This window comes from Natrix helvetica (assembly GCF_964273705.1).
Source record: "Natrix helvetica genome assembly, chromosome: Z".
Lineage (NCBI taxonomy): Eukaryota > Metazoa > Chordata > Lepidosauria > Squamata > Natricidae > Natrix > Natrix helvetica.
The window spans coordinates 17705292-17722392 of record NC_138554.1 but is presented as its reverse complement, the minus strand read 5'-3'; the positions used below and the strand labels follow the sequence as shown (position 1 = coordinate 17722392).

At 41.5% G+C, this 17101-nt stretch overlaps 1 long non-coding RNA gene across 2 annotated transcripts in view; it reads right to left on the bottom strand.

The window, feature by feature from the left end:
• LOC309401955 overlaps positions 1–15166 on the bottom strand; it is a 34326-nt gene extending 19160 nt beyond the window's left edge. For both annotated transcript variants that reach the window (XR_014176821.1, XR_014176822.1), the window contains exon 1: positions 15004–15166. This is a non-coding gene — a long non-coding RNA (uncharacterized lncRNA). The remainder of the gene's footprint in view (positions 1–15003) is intronic.
• Between the last annotated feature and the right edge of the window lie 1935 nt (positions 15167–17101).

Sequence of the window (17101 nt, the reverse complement as noted above, 5' to 3'; positions counted from 1 at the left end):
AATTTGTTGAATCTATAAACCACTTAGAGAGGGCTATAAATCACTATTAAGTGTTATATAGGTCTGCTATTGCTATTAAGGTGTTTTTCTCAGTCTGTTTCACTTTCTAGATGTTTAGAAAACAACGCCCATGGTCCTCAGTCTGGAATGCTAGGAAGTGAATTGCAAGACATAGGAAGGAAAGGAAGGATGAGGAACAACATTATTACCTACTTAGACAGCTTCCCTTGTGGGAGGTTGGGTTATTCCTCTAAGTCAGGGGTCTGCAACCTTAAACACTCAAGAGCCATTTGGACCCGTTTCCCACAGAAAAGAAAACACCAGGAACCAATACTTTAATAATGCCCTAATGACCGGCTGGGTAGGAGTGGCTTGGAGGGGGGGGTCATGTGACTGGGTGGGTGTGGCCAACCCGACATCACTCACTCCCACCTAGTCACATGACCCCCACCCAGTCACATGACCCCCACCCAGTCACATGACCCCCTCTCCAAGCCACTCCTACCCAACCAGTTGTTAAATTATTTGGCCTGCTTCCCACACACCCTGGGAATAAGCCTACAGGAACTTTGGCCACGTACTCCGTCTCTGGAAAGATACAAAAATAAGCCTTGTGTTGCAGAAGGAGTGACTGTCAGGCTGTTACATTTCAGTGCCACAAGGTTGCCGTCTTAGATCGCTGCACTCAGAGAAGCATCGTCCTAAGCAGCAGCACACTGACACAGGCATCCATACCCATCCTTGGTCCAAAGTGGCCAGAAAATATAATCCCCAGGGACCCCTGAAGACACGGCAGGCAAAGTACGGGACAACCCTCCTCAGGCAGCATCCACTGAATCCTTGCAAAACTGGGTAAAGGCCGAAATAGGGGAGCAGATGGAGTCGAATTGAGCCAAATCTGTCTCTCTCTGTGTGTGTCTCTCTGTCTCTCTCTCACTACCCGACACCGCAGGAAATGCAGAAACCAGCAGGGCTGCATAAAGAACTCTCTGACAAACTGAGAGACAAAAAAGGTAAGTATAAAAAGTGGAAGGAGGGGGACATAACTAAGGCAGAATATCAGCAAACAGCCCGAGCGTGTAAAGATGAAGTGTGGAAAGCTAAGGCTCACAATGAAGAAAGGCTTGCCACAAAAGTAAAAATTAACAAAAAAAACTTCTTCCAACATGTTAAAAACAAGAAAAAAGTTAAGGAAACAATTGGTCCATTGCTAGGAGAAAGTGACAAAAAGGTGACAAGCAACAGGGAGAAAGCAGAATTATTTAACTCATGTTTTGCACCTGTCTTTACACAAAGGGATAAAACAGTCCAACCTATCAAAAACAGCACCACAAAAATCAGATTAGGAACACAAATTGAAATAGGGAAGAAAATGGTAAGTGAGCACCTGTCTACCCTAGACGAGTTCAAATCACCAGGATCGGATCGATTACACCCCAGGGTTCTGAAGGAACTAGTAGACAAGATCTGAAAACCGCTGAATTATATCTTTCAGAGATCCTGGAACACCGGGGAACTACCAGAGGACTGGAAAAGAGCTGATGTGGTTCCCATCTTCAAAAAAGGGAAAAATTAGATCCAGGAAACTACAGACCTATCAGCCTGACCTCAATACCAGGAAAGATTCTGGAAAAAATAATCAAGCAACGAATTTGCGAACACCTAGAAGCAAACAAAGTAATAGACAAAAGCCAACATGGATTTGTCAAAAACAGATCATGCCAGATTAATCTTATTGCATTCTTTGATAATGTGACAAAATTAGTGGACCAGAGGAATGCCGTTGATATAGTTTACTTGGACTTCAGTAAGGCTTTTGATAAGGTAGACCATAACCTACTACTAGATAAAGTAGAAGAATGTGGGTTAGACAGCATCACCACCAGATGGATTCGTAACTGGCTGACCAACCGCACTCAACGTGTAGTTCTCAATGGAACTGCATTTACATGGAGGGAAGTATGCAGTGGAGTACCCCAAGGCTCTGTTTTAGGCCCAGTACTCTTCAACATCTTCATCAATGATTTGGATGAGGGAATAAATGGGGAACTCATCAAATTTGCAGATGACACCAAGCTGGCAGGAATAGCCAACACTCCAGAAGACAGGCTTAAGATACAGAAGGATCTTGACAAACTTGAACATTGGGCACTATCTAATAAAATGAAATTCAATGGTGAAAAGAGTAAGGTTCTACATTTAGGCAACAAAAACGGAATGCACAGGTACAGTATAGGTGGCACCTTGCTCAGTAGTAGTAACTGTGAAAGGGATCTTGGAGTCCTAGTGGACAACCATTTAAATATGAGCCAGCAGTGTTCAGCAGCTGCCAAAAAAGCCAACACAGTTCTAGGCTGCATCAACAGAGGGATAGAATCAAGAGCACGTGAAGTGTTAATACCACTTTATAATGCCTTGGTAAGGCCACACTTGGAATACTGCATTCAGTTCTGGTCACTACGGTGTAGAAAAGATGTGGAGACTCTAGAAAGAGTGCAGAGAAGAGCAACAAAGATGATTAGGGGACTGGAGACTAAAACATATGAAGAATGGTTTCAGGAACTGGGTCTGTCTAGTTTAATAGAAAGAAGGACTAGGGGAGACATGATAGCAGTGTTCCAATATCTCAGAGGTTGCCACAAAGAAGAGGGAGTCAAACTATTCTCCAAGGCACCTGAGGGTAGAACAAGAAGCAATGGGTGGAAACTAATCAAGGAGAGAAGCAACTTAGAACTGAGGGGAAATTTCCTGACAGTTAGAACAATTAATCAGTGGAACAGCTTGCCTCCAGAAGTTGTGAATGCCCCAACACTGGAAGTCTTTAAGAAGATGTTGGATAGCCATTTGACTGAAATGGTATAGGGTTTCCTGCCTAGGCAGAGAGTTGGACTAGAAGGCCTCCAAGGTCCCTTCCAACTCTACTATTGTATTTTATTGTATTGTATTGGCTACTTCCGGCCTTTGTTGGTGCTGTCCCCACCACGGCCAATTCTGCTGCTGTTGCCAGGGGTGAGTGGGGCAGGATCACATTTTGGCTCTGCATCGTAATGGGCTCCGGGAGGAGGAGGGGGAACTCCATCTCCCCAATTGTCAAGCATGCTAAATTTCACTATGTCACACAAGGTGCTGCGAGAGCAGCAGGCAGGCCATGGAGGCAGCAACAGCAGCGCATCAGCTGCTTCAATCCTCAGCAGAGGGATGAAAGGAGGGAGCCACAGCAGAGGGTTAAAAGAGCCACATGCTGTTCTGGAGCCACGGGTTGCTGACCCCTGCTCTAGATAGGTTTGGGTGGTTTTTCAGTAGACTTGTGTTTCTAGTTTGCCATCACAGCAGGGGTGGGTTTCAAAGGTATTTTCTTTCCGGTTCTGTGGGCATGGCTGGGTGGGTGGGGGCATGTGACTGAGTGGGTGTGGCCAACGTGACATCACTCACACACACTCAGTCACATGACACCCCCGCATCTAGCCACGCCCACTGAAATGGTGGCAAAAAAAATTGGGACTCTGACAGAGGGAAGGGGGGAGAGAGGGGGAAAACTGCCAAAAATAGACCGCCGGAGGATTTAGAGTGTGCAAAAGCCATATGTTTCCTAGAAGGAATTGAAGTATTCAACTTTGCAGCTGGGAGGCCATGCCTGTGTTTATAAACCCAATGGGTGAGTGGGAGGGGAGAGAGAACAAGGGAAAGGAAAGGGTGGGACATAGGAAAAAATTCAGGCTCTGGACTCTGCAAGCAGGGTGGGAGGAAAGTTCACCCGATCATGGCTCAGGACAAGGGGGGGGAGGAGGAACCGGCTGCAACCCCCCAAAACACCCTGAGGTGCAGTGGGGGCTGTGGGAAATTACAGAGCCCAGATTGCACACATGTGCTTGTGCCCTGCAGTCACGTATGTCACTCCCACCCCACCCTGGGTTCCTCCTATTGCGGCAGGTGCAAAATTGGAGGGGAATCAGGAATCCCTAAAATATCTGGACCAAGTAACAGCTCGACGAAGCAACGCAAGCGACTCCATGCATCATTCTCTACAAAGTTGCTTGTGTATGTCCATTATATTCACGCATACAGATGGCACACGCATGCATACAAAAGTCCCATAAAAACCCCTAGATGTGCAAACCACAGTGGCACTTTCACAAACTGGCCACTGGGATGCCGGGAAGGCCATGTGGAAGGCAGGGAACCATGGCAGGGCTGTGGGCCACAGGGAAGGGGCAGGGGCAGCTAGCCAAGTTGCAACTCACAGGCTTACCTGGCAGCCAGATCAGGGGCTCAGAGCTTCAGGCATACCAGATGCAGAGCAGGGACTGGGTGGGGCGGGATGCTTGCACAGTACTAAAAAAAATGCTTCTGCACAGAAACAAAAGCCAAGATGGTGGCGCTGCCAATACAACCAGTACAGGAGCGTGGCAGGCCTAGTTACTACTTATTTGCTCGAACCGGTCTGAACTTGCTGTGATTGCTCAGGCAGGGCCACCTTGGCCTCTCTGCCTGTGCCATGTCCCGCTCCGGCTGGCCATGCAACTACAAGTGTGGCCATCTGGTTTTTGCCCAGATGAAGCAGTGGCGCCCAGGATGAAAAGAAAGTGCCACGGGGTCTTTGGTGAGCTGGCTGGGCCTGGCCTGCTCTCCACGTGTGGGAGTGCTATCGATTGCAGGTGTTGCATTATGACCTCTGCTATGAGTCCTGAAAGAAGTGGTCCCATAGGTCAGGGGTGTCAAAACCATGTCATTGCGGTGGTGTCATGTGACATATCGCACATTTTTTCCCCTTCACCAAATCAAGTATGTCACATTCTACCATATATAGAATGATAAAAACTATTTAGGCAAAGTATGGCAAGAGAATCATAAAAAGGATGAGGGTTAGAATTAGGGTTAGAGATAGGGCAACCCTTTATTAAAAAGACATATGAAAATGAAAGACAAAATATGAAATAAATTACAGCACTTTCTTATTGAAAAACACAAGAGAAAAATACTAGCATAGATCTACTTGTTGCAACAAGGAAGGTTAGAATGGTATTTTAGTGGTAGAATTTCATCCTTTGTTGGTTTGCCTTTTGGCATTGCATAAAATGCCTAGGATGTTAAGCATTTCATACTTTGATGTCCCATTTTTGGCATTCTATAGTTTTCCTAGGCATTCTGTGAAATGCTTAATTTCCACACATTGACAGTTACATACATTTTATATTGAATTCATTTTAATTCATTTTTGTCCTGACCCAACTTGGGGTGTCAATCAGAGGTCAACTGTAATCTGCAATCTTTTCACAAAGTTTGACTAATTAATACCTGGATTTTTAAACTGCAATAAAGTCATATAAGAAATGATGTCTGCCGTTTGGAGAAATAACAAGTCTTTGGCAATGAAAATGTCAAGAAAAATAGATTGTGGAAACACGTATCATCTAATATGTGTCAATTGTGTAATAGAAGCCAAAGCTATCACAGGAATGAAACACTGAAGGAAATGTCCTAATTGCCATTATTTCTCCTCTAGCTCCTTGTGGGCAAGTAACAGAAGCCTACTTCACCTCAGCTAATGTTGTAATTTTCTTCTGTTTGAACACAGAAACCACAATAGCTTTCATTAAGACACACAGGTGGAAGGGGAAGTTCTCCCTGGATGTAGGGCCCCTGAGTTACAAAAGTCTAGCCAACCAAAGAATAACAGGATAGAGAAACATACATTTTGAGTTCTCATCAATTAAAATGTTGTAGTTCTTATTGCCACAGCAATAGACTGAATAGTAATGAAGGCCTCCTCCTCCCCCAAGGACAATGCAATAGTGGTCTTTTCTTTTATCTTTATCACAGGATCTTTCACTACCTTTCTGTTATAAAATCAAAACTAAGACAGCCTCCAGGATAAAATTAAAGCCATCAATTGAAAAACCAATTGAGCCATGAAAAAAACTCAAAACCAACATCTCATAAAACCAGATGAAGCCTACTTAGGTGATTGCAAACAGCCAATCAAAATGATGATCTCTGTTGATGGAAACCTAGAAGGACTACTGATCTGAATATTATTTCTATATTAAAAAATAAAGCCCAGACATTTACACTGATGTTCAATACCCTTTTATTTAGTTTCTCTGAATTGCTGTTCCATTTCTCTCAGGACTCTCTTTTGTCCTTAATCCCTTGGCATTGTTTCCTTCTTCCATGTTCAATGCCAGCTTCAATTTTTGAGGTAAAAATAGAGCTAATCATGGCTTCAATCATAGCTACTTAAAAGTACCATTTCAGAATTCTTACAAGAAATGGCAATGAAGAGTGGTTTCCAACTTCCACCATGGTGGTTGTGTTTTGTGTTTTGTTTTATTTTGTTTTGGTTTGTTTCACAAAAATAAGAGAAAATCATTTTTTTCCTATTTTATCTGCAGGTAGAAAAAGGGGGAAACATTTACTTCTTGGCCTCCATTCATTCCTATCCGCCCATACCCCCACTATGTATCAGACATAATAAAGTATAATGAGAAGGGAATTGGAGGGAACTGAGGGAAGAAGTAATTGTGCTGACTGGAAGCTTGAGCAGAAGTTGTTGGGCCCATAGCCAGTCCGATATTTGAAGCCTATGAAACAAGTTGATAATGTAGCTCCACTGAGCCTCCAACATGGGCCATGGGGTGGGATTCAAAAATGTTAGCAACCGGTTCTATGTCTGGTTGCTGGGTGGGTGTGGCTATGGTGGCCATGGCCTCCTCGGCCTCCTCCAACATGGCGGACAGGGACCTTTTCACCCTCCCCAGGTTCCAGATGCTTTCCTCAAACCTCCAGGAGGGCGAAAACGGCCTCCCCTGGGCTCTGGAGGTCCTCCCGAAGTCATAAACAGGCCCATTTCTGGACTTCAAAAACTTCCAGGCCTGGGTGAGCAAGGCCTGAGTGGGCATGGCCAGCTTGACATCATTGTGTTGGCAGTGCCTGTGGTGGCCTAAGTACTCTGCCAGCGAAAATGGTCTCCTGAGCTCCATTTTCAGCTGGGATGGCACATGCAACTCTCTGCTAGCAAAAATGGAGATCTGGACGCCTCCTTTTTCCTGACAAAGGTACCAGGGGCCATCCTTCATTACTTCCAGGGTGGCTCTTTGGGATTTAATTTAACTGCAAACTGACTATTGGGTAGCCAGAGCAAAACTTGATTGACTGATTCATTTATTATGTGTCATCAAGTCAATGCTGATGCTTAGCAATCACATAGATGGACTTCCTCCAGGATGGCCCTTCATGGCTGGGTGATTAATCATCATTACTAATTTAGGCTTATGCATATCTTGCTCCCGGTCCTTATCTTCTCTTTCCTTCCACCATTCCCTGTTCCATAGATAGGCCAAGAGAGAAAGGATTTTGCCAAATGTATCCCAATTATGATAATTTGAGCCTATTCGTTTATTTTAGGCCTTGTGTGAGAACTCTGCTATTTACATAATATGCTAATGGTCAGAATGTTATTCTAGAATCATGTGGAGAATTAAGATTAAAAAATAGGCAAGATGGCATCTCTTTTTGCAGGATGCCGAGAAAGCCCTATATAGTATTTAGGGAGTGTATTTCAAAAATTTCAGTTTAGAAATTATTTGTGATTTCAGAAAGGCCTCAGTGTGCCTCTCTCTTCTTGACCATGTTTTCATCTCAGAAGAGAAAACATTTTCATTTGTTTGTCTATTTTTAATGGAAAGAATGACTGGGGGAGACCTGATAGCAGTGTTCCAATATCTCAGGGACTGCAACAAACAAGATGAAGTCAAGCTATTCTCCCGCACCTGAGGGCAGGACAAGAAACAATGGGTGGAAACTAATCAAGGAGAGAAACAACCTAGAACTAAGGAGAAATATTCTGTTAGAACAGTTAATCAGTGGAACAACATGCCTCTAGAAGTTGTCAATGTTCCAACACTAGAAGATTTTAAGAAGAGACTGAATAACCATTTGTCTGAAATGGTATAGGGTTTCCTGCCTAAGCAGGGAGTTGGACTAGAAGACCTCCAAGGTCCCTTCCAACTCTGTTATTCTATTCTATTTATTTTTTCTTTTAAATTTAGACAGCGATTGTTTCCGAAAAAGAAGGGAAAAAAAGGGGGGTGAAATGGGTACTGGGGTTTCGAAATATAAAGGCAACTTACTAAAGGAGCACATATGATCAGAGAGGAATTGATACAGTATAGGAGATTTAAACTTTGTGTAATCTTTCATTTGTATGTCAGATATTAGCTAGATTATTTTTGGGGGAATATGGACAGCCATGTACAGGTAGTCCTTTGACTTAAAACCACAATTGAACCCACATTTTCTGTTTCTAAGTGAGACATTTGTTAAGTGAGTTTTGCCCCATTTTATGACTTCTTTTTGCCACAGTTGTTAAGTGAATCAGTGTGGTTAGTAACAAGGTTGTTGAGTGAAAGTGGCTTCCCCTATTGACTTTGCTTGTCAGAAGGTTACAAAAACGTGATCATATGACCCCATGACACTGACAACTGCCCTAAATATGAGTCAGTTGCCAAGTGTCTGAATTCTGATCGTGTGACCATGGAGAGGCTGTGAAGGTTGTGTGAAAAATAGCCATAAATCACTTATTTTTCAAACCGTCACTAAATGGACTGTTGTAAGTCAAGAACTACTTGCAAATTTTTAATATAGATAATTTTTTTTAGAAAATATTTTTTTTTTCCTCTACAATAGATCACTGAAAAAGATGAAGGTAAGATTATGTGCAATGCGTATATATGGAGGAAAATATTGCAGCATGGGGTTAAAGAGAGGAAATTTGGGTCACTATTAAATGAGACGTAAAATGCAGAGCTATTTTGATAGGAAATAGGGTTTGGAAAGAAGATAAAAGTCGCCTCCAATAGAGCAAATGGGATTAAAAATTCAAGTGATGCAAGGATTTGGTATGAAACTAAAAAGAAGGAACATTGGAAGGAATATCATTCAGAAGGTGTTTTTTTTTTCCAAAAGGCAGTTGGACTTTGCTTTTCCTCGAAGACGTTTTGCTTCTCATCCAAGAAGCTTCTTAATTTTTTTTGTGGGTTTAGGTTTTCTGTGGGTTTTTAGTTCTTCAGAACAGAAGAAGCTCCTTGGGTGAAAGTGAAATGTTTTCAAGGAAAACCAAAGTCCAGTTTCCTTTTGAAAAAAAAAACACAGTCATGGGACAATCATGACCTGGATGACTGGAAATCCACATAGATATTTAGCTATGCATGTTGGAAGTAATATTTGAATGGAAATAACCATGATCTGTTAAAAGCAGATTTGAAATATGTGTTGTAAAATGTAATGTCCAAAACAAAAACAGATGACAAAGATGCCTTGCCTACTGTGAGAACTGTGGGGAAAGTTAAGGCCAAGATGTAGATGCGAGAAGTGGAGAAAGATTAAAATATGTACATATGTATATTGTATTATGATTACAGGTACTCCTCAACTTACAGCAATTCATTGAGTGACCCTTCAAAATTACAATGGCACTGAAAAAGTGACTTATGACCATTTTTCACACTTATGACCGTTGCAGTATCCCCATGGTCATGTGATTGACATTTGGATGCTGGGCAACCAATTCATATGTATGAATTGCTGTCTCCCGGGGACGATGTGATCCCCTTTTGACCATCAAAGACAATGGGGAAGAAGAGACACTTAACAACCATGGTACCAATTTAACAGCTGCAGTGATTCACTTAAAAAGTATGGCAAGAAAGGTCATGAAATGGGGAAAAACTCACTTAAGAAATTTCTCACCAATGTACATTTTTGGTTCAATCGTGGCCGTAAGTCGAGGTCTACCTGTATATGTGCCTGCGTGGCCCCATGTAGCTCACTTTGCTTCTGTTCTTTGGGTGACTGAGTTGAAAGAGTAAAAATCAAGCTTTTTATACAAAATGGTTAACTTCTTAGAAAACTGAGACTAGGAATATATCGCCTATGTTTTATCCACCATTCCTGAGAAATTATTCCATTGCTGTAGTTAGCCAGGTTGTGTATGCAAGAAACTTTGAACCATGAAATAAAACTAATTCTTCATTGAAATGAGGAATGTTCTCCAATCTTCTACTAATTTTATGGGTCTCCTCAGAAATGGTGATGTCCCAATTCTTCAACCACTGAAGCTTTGACTGTTGAATTCTTTCCGTGTATTTCTGGAAGGTGATGAAGAAACAGCTTTGAAATCCACTTTTACAGGAGATAAAGGAACTGTATTCTTACAGAAGTATTTAACTACTCAGACAGGCTTTTGCAATAATGCCAGGTGAGAACAACTGAAAGAAAATAATCTTACACCAGAAAATTCTTCAGTCATATGGATGCTGTTTTTAAATTTTATTCTGTATTTTAAAGTTAAATTTTATATATATTTTTTTCCTTCAAGGATTTAAGATGGCATAGGCAAGTTCTTAAATTCTAACATGGTAATGTCAAAATTAAGGACATGTGAACTGTTATGCCATGACACTTGTTTGTTACTTGGCCACCATTGGATACTGGTGGGTCAAGACTTTTCCAGTGTTTTAAAACAACCATGAAAAGGATCCTATCCCTCTTTTCCTATTTTTTTTCCTCCACTGGGGATTTTTAGGTTTCTAGACCTATCCAATCTTAATTGATTGCTTGATCTGCTACATCACATTGGCTCTCCCTACTCAATAAAACTGGGTTAAAGTAGTGCCAAAGTAGATAGTTTAAATAGGGAGCATAATGCAGGAACTGTGAAAAATTTCCTTGAGAGGGTTTGTTCATTCACAAAATAGCTTCTACACTAAGAGTGTTTTGTTCTTAAGCATCCATTTTAAGGAAGGCAGAGGAAGTGGCTTTCTATCATCTCTGAGGATTCTTCCACATTTTCTATCACCAAGCAATGATTATATATATATATATATATATATATATATATATATATATATATATATATATATATGTGTGTGTGTGTGTGTGTGTGTGTGTGTGTGTGTGTGTGTGTGTGTGTGTGTGTGTGTGTGTGTGTGTGTGTGCGCGCACGCATATCTGTCTGTCTGTCTATCTGTGTCCCTGGCCGCCTTTCTATTTATCATCTGTCACCTATCTTCAGTCTCTCTCTCTCTCTCTCTCTCTCTCTCTCTCTCTCTCTCTCTCTCTCTCTCTCTCTCTCTCTCTCTCTCTCCCTCCCTCCCTCCCTCCCTCCCTCCCTCCCTCCCTCCCTCCCTCCCTCCCTCTCTTGTATCTATTTACACCTGTGATAGATAGATGCTGTAGATCAGAGGTGTCAAACTCAAGACCCGGGGGCCAGATCTGACCCAGGGGTGCTTAGATCTGGCCTCCAGGGCCACCTTAAAAACAGCAAATTGCACTTTGATACCCCTGCTGTAAATAGATACCTGAGTCTGTCTGCCTCCCTCCCCCCTCCCATCCCCTCATCTATTTACAGCAGGGGTGTCAAACACCATTTCATTCATCGGGATTGTATTTGACCTTGGGGGCCAGGTGGGCAAGGCCAGGGTAGCCATGCTAGCTCAATATGTGGTGACCCGAGCACTTTGCCAGTGAACATGGAGTTTGGGAGGGCCATTTACGATGTTGAGCTGGCCACGGCTATTCTGGCCACGGCCAGCTCAATGGGAAAAGCGGGATAGGATCATTTTTCTCATTTCCTCCCCTTTTTATGGTTTTTTAAAACACTGAACAACTTTTGAGCCACCAGTATCCAACAGTGGCTAAGTAACAAACAAGTGTCATGGCATGACAATTCACATGACCTTAATTTTGACATTACCACGTTCGGAATTTAGAAACCTGCCTATGCCATCTTAAATCCTTGAAAGAAAGAAAGAAAATAACTTTAAAATAAAAAATAAAATTTAAAAATAGGGTCCTGGTGTAAGATTATTTTCTTTCAGTTGTTCTTACCTGGCATTATTGCAAAAGCCTGTCTGAGTAGTTAGATACTTGTGTAAGAATACAGTTGCTTTATCTCCTGTAAAAATGGATTTCAAAACTGTTTCTTCATCGTCCCCTGAAATTCACGGAAATAATTAAACAGTCAAAGCTTCAGTGGTTTTACAATTGGGACATCACCATTTCTTAGGAGACCCATAAAATTAGCAGAAGATTGGAGAATATTCCTCACTTCAGTGAATAATTAGTTTTATTTCATGGTCCAAATGAATGCGATAATCCCAAAGCTAATGATTTCTAAACTCAAATTTTTGAAATCCATTCCCTAAATACTGTATAGTGGCTTTCTCAGCAACGTGTAAAAAGAGACACCATTTTCCCTATTTTTTAATCTTAATTTTCCACATGATTCTAGAATAGCATTCTGACCATTTGCATATTAGGCAAATAGCAGAGTTCTCACACAAGGCCTAAAAAAGAGAAAAGGCTCAAATTATCATAATTGGGATACATTTGGCAAAATCCTTTCTCTCTTGGCCAGTCTATGGAACTGGGTATGGTGGAAGGAAAGAGAAGATAAGAAGGACCAGGAGCAAGATAGGCAGCAACCTAAATCAATACTGGTGATGGTACCAGGTACAAGCCATGAAGAATCAGTCTGGGCACAAATCATCCTGGAGAAAGTCCATCTGTGTGATTGCTAAGAGTAAGTACTCACTTGATGACACATAATCATTCAATCAATCAATCACTCAATCACTCAATCAATCAATGAAATTTGTTCCGGCTATGCAATAGTGGGTTTGCAGTTAAATTAAATTCAATTAAACCCATCCATAGTGGGATTTCAATTAAATTTCAAACATATCTTCAGTTGCATTTTTTCCTTGTCTCAACAGAATAACAGAAATGGAAGGGGCCTTGGAGGTCTTCTAGTCCAACCTCCTGATCAAGTAGGAAACCCTGTATTATTTCAGGCAAATGGTTGTCCAATCTCTTTTTTAAACTTCCAGTATTGGAGCATCCACAACTTCTAGAAAAAAAGTTATTCCACTGATTAATTGTTCTAAATGTCAGGAAATTTCTCCTTAGTTCTAGGTTGGTTCTCTCCTTGATTCTTTCTCGTTCACAACCTACTTTGCTTCATAGTTCCATCAAGCAACAGGCTTCTTCCCTCCCATTGATGTAACTCCATACCCTTTTAGAACAGAAATCTTCCCACTTTCTTCCAAATGGCCCTTTTCCTTATATCCACTTTCCATTCCTTCTATTCGACTAAAGAGAGATTTCCTGACAGAACAATTAATCAGTGGAACGACTTGCCTCCAGAAGTTTTGGATGCTCTAACACTGGAATATTTAAAAGGAGGTCCGACAACGATTTGTCTGAAATGGTATATAATATAGGGTATCCTGTGTGAGCAATGGGTTGGACTTCCAACATCCCTTCCAACTCTGTTATTCTGTTATTAATCTAGCTTTGAATATTTTTATACAAGATTTATGCTTTCCCCCTGGCAGTCAGACTATTTTCATTCTATTATTTTTCTTCCTGTCCCTATCTCCCATGTCAATATCCCCTTTTAATATTACGTTGAGACGGTCATCACCCTTGAGGGGGCTTTGTAGCACCTGCAAGTATCTGCTCAGGTTAATTCTTCCTATTTCTGCAATCAACGTTATTTCTTCATTGTGGTTTTGAGACCACAGAGCTGCAGTTGAAACCTAACCATCCCAGTTTCACAAGATACCTGTATGCCATGTTTGGTATAGGATTATTTCCTTCTTTCCCCTCTTTAAACCCACCCCCAATTCAACTGAGCTCTATATAAGCATTTCAATAGCACCTGGAGAATCAGAAGCTATTTCTGAAGGAAGTGGTAACTATCACTCAAGACAGGATTACAATTGGGTAAGTTAAAGATTACTTTTAAACCACAGCCTCTAACTATTTATTCATTCCCTCAGGAATCTGAAATTAATTTCACCACAGATAAATTACATGTAGTCTTCGACTTATGGCACCAATTGAGCCCAAGCTATATGTTGTTAACTGAGACATTTGTTAGGTGAATTTTGCTTTATTTTATGAACATTTCTTGCCATAGTTAAGTGAATCATTATGATTGTTAGGTTAGTAATGGTTGTTGAGTGAATCTGGCTTCCCCCATTGACTTTGCTTGTCAGAAGGTAGGAAATGGGGACCTCTGGGGCACTGCAAATGTCATAAATATGCGTCAGTCGCCAAGAATCTGAATTTTGGTCACATGACCACGTGGATGCAGCAATGGATGTAAGTGTGAAAAATGGCCACTTTTTTTCAATGTTGTTGTAACTTTGAATGGTCACTAAATGAACTATTGTAGGTCAAGGACTACCTGCACTTCATTTTAAATCCAGGTGACCACTAGATGTCAGCAGAGAGGTATAAAATCGCTCTTTGAAGTTATCCATCCTGATTTTTACATCCACATGTGGTAACTTTAAACATGGAAAATCCAAACACAAACTTAACTGGAAAGATATCAAAATGCATTTTTTAAAAATGGGTGAAAGAATATCCCAGTTGTAGACAGCACTTTCTCTATGCAAGATGACATCACTGAAATGGTTCAGAAAGTCTTCCCCCCCCCCCCTCACTTTCGTATGCTTCATTTTTCCACCCAATGATATGTCCATATTCTTTAATTTGTTTGTTAATGCTTCCTGAACCCCTTGCTCCAAATCAATGTTGACTTGGATCAAGTTGATATTTGGAAGGGAGATTACCAAAAAATTCTCAAACCTATTATCTAGGCTGAAAATTGCTTCCTTGGTACGTCTGCATAGTTTTGCAACTGCCTTAACTGAGTCCTCTTACTTACTTGATAAATTTACAGCGAGAAATTAAAGGACATTGATTATTCAGTATGAAATCTGTAATTATATCCTGTCTGATATTTTGATCTTTTATGTATTCCAAATTGTTTTAAATTGCCTAGAATTGCAAATTGCAATAAAACTTCATAAAGAAATGGAGCTACTCCCCCCCCCCAAAAGGCAATAGCAATTGATTTACATTCTGTTGCCCACCCTCCCCAAAAGGTTATAGACTCCCCAGGAATTGAACTTCATTTCATTGAGACTTTACCTGTGGTGTTTTTGGTGTTGTCTGACTTTGGTTGTTTGGTTGCAAGCCAGTGTAGGATTTGCTGCCTGTTTCTGTACATATAGTAGCTTTCCTTGCAAGTTTTGGTGGAGTTTCTCCATACGTTGAAACCACACCCCTACCAGCCAAGGAGGGAAGCACTCAATCCCCCTCCCCCAACCAGCACTTACAGGGCAAGCTCCTGGATATAAACAGGGAGCAAGCCCCACATTCCTTTGCACTGATGATGTAATCTAGTTGGGTAATGAAACATTTGCATGCATATAGCCAAGCTTAAGAAGCACCCAGAATTCCACAGTTCAGCCTTGAGCTACAGATAGTTTTTTCTAGCTCTCTATCCTTTTACCTTATGTAAAAGTATAGCAAAATAAGTTATCCAGTATAAGCTTAATAGAGTGGTTCCTTTACATGAGGAACATTTTACACTGGAAAAAAAAATCACAATGTATTTTAATGGCTCATTGAAACATATAGTTCCTTGAAATGGGTAGATGTACTCTCATTTTTATGCTTGTAGTTTCTCAGTTGTCCTTTTCTTCCTCTTTCTTCCTTCCCCTTCCCTTTCTTGTCTTCCCTCTGGTCCTCTTCTGCAGATCCCGATTTCCCATCATGACCATCTTCAGATTGTTTCTCCAGCTGGTTGTCCTTCTTGGGGTTCTGCTGGTGCACTCCGGAGAAGCACAAAATTACCGAACTTTTGCTAACAGCCATATTGATTTTCCCAAAACCAGAGCCCCTAATCCAAATGCCTATTGTAACTTGATGATGCAGAGAAGGGGGCTGAATCGAGGGAGGTGCAAACCCAGCAACACTTTTATCAATGCCCAGGCCAACAGTATCATAGCAGTTTGCCGAGGTGCCGGAACTCGCTTTCGTGGGAATTTGTTCGACAGCAGGAGACCTTTCCCAGTGACCCACTGTAGAAGCACAGGAAGATTCCCAAATTGCAATTACAGGGGACGTCCCATGAACCGGAGGGTCCGCCTGGCCTGTGTCCGCAGGTTTCCTGTTCATTTTGCACGGCTTTTGTAACAGGTAGTGTACAACACACACCTGCAGAAGTCCAAGGATGCGATGGTCACGGCTTCCGAGTCCTGCCTTGCTACTGCTTTTTCTGCGATGAATCTCTTAGTGCGATTCCACCAGCTTAGCAATAGTTCTTTTTTTGCCTCCCACAGCAAAATCAACAGATCATAGGATCAAGCTGAGGAACTAGAGATCCCCATCTCAAATATTTAGAATAGAATAACAGAGTTGGAAGAGACCTTTGAGGTCTTGGAGGTCAACCTCCTGCCTAGAGGGTTTCTTTCTTTCCCATCTTCTCTCTTGGGCTTTCCAGATGGATTTGTTCACATGTTTCACTAGGATATGAGTTAGGTTGTTGCCTAGACAGGTCATTTCAGTCTACCCTTAGCATTTCCCCTGCAAAAAAATCATGGTCTGGAAGTGTCTCGGAGATCTGTCGGAGATTCCTCATTGCATCAGGAATATGAACTTGTGAATCAGCCGTACTTCTACCTGTAAGCCAGAACAGAAAAGTGTTGGGGGTAAAAATAGACATGCATTCAGACTTTCCATTAGTGCTGTGTGATCACTCAGGTTTAGAGGGGAAAATAGTTTTCTCCTCTAAACCTGAGTAGGACCTTCAAACAACACGTTTTTCCTAGGATCACTTTGTAGATGCTCTTGGGTGGTCCGAAAACATTTTCTCCCGCTACCACCACCATCACACATGGTTTTGCATTTCCTTTCTCTCGCTAGCTCTGGGAGTTGATAGGATTTAAAATGCTTAATTCCCGAGGAACTGCAATCCTTATAAACAATCCATAGCAGATGGAGTCCAAATGGTCCAATCCAATCTGCTGAAGTCCTGGAGAACAACACAAAAAGAACATTACAGCTATCTTTGGGTAAAGATGTCCAACTTTTATTAAGTTTATCTACTGTGCGGCATACTTGTAGAAAGATTATTTGGGAGGAGGGGTGTCTACTCTGTTCTGTACTTCAATGTAATATCTTTTTACAATAATTCTTGTGTCCCTTCCAATTAACCAAAGATTGCTGTGGTGTACAATGCAAA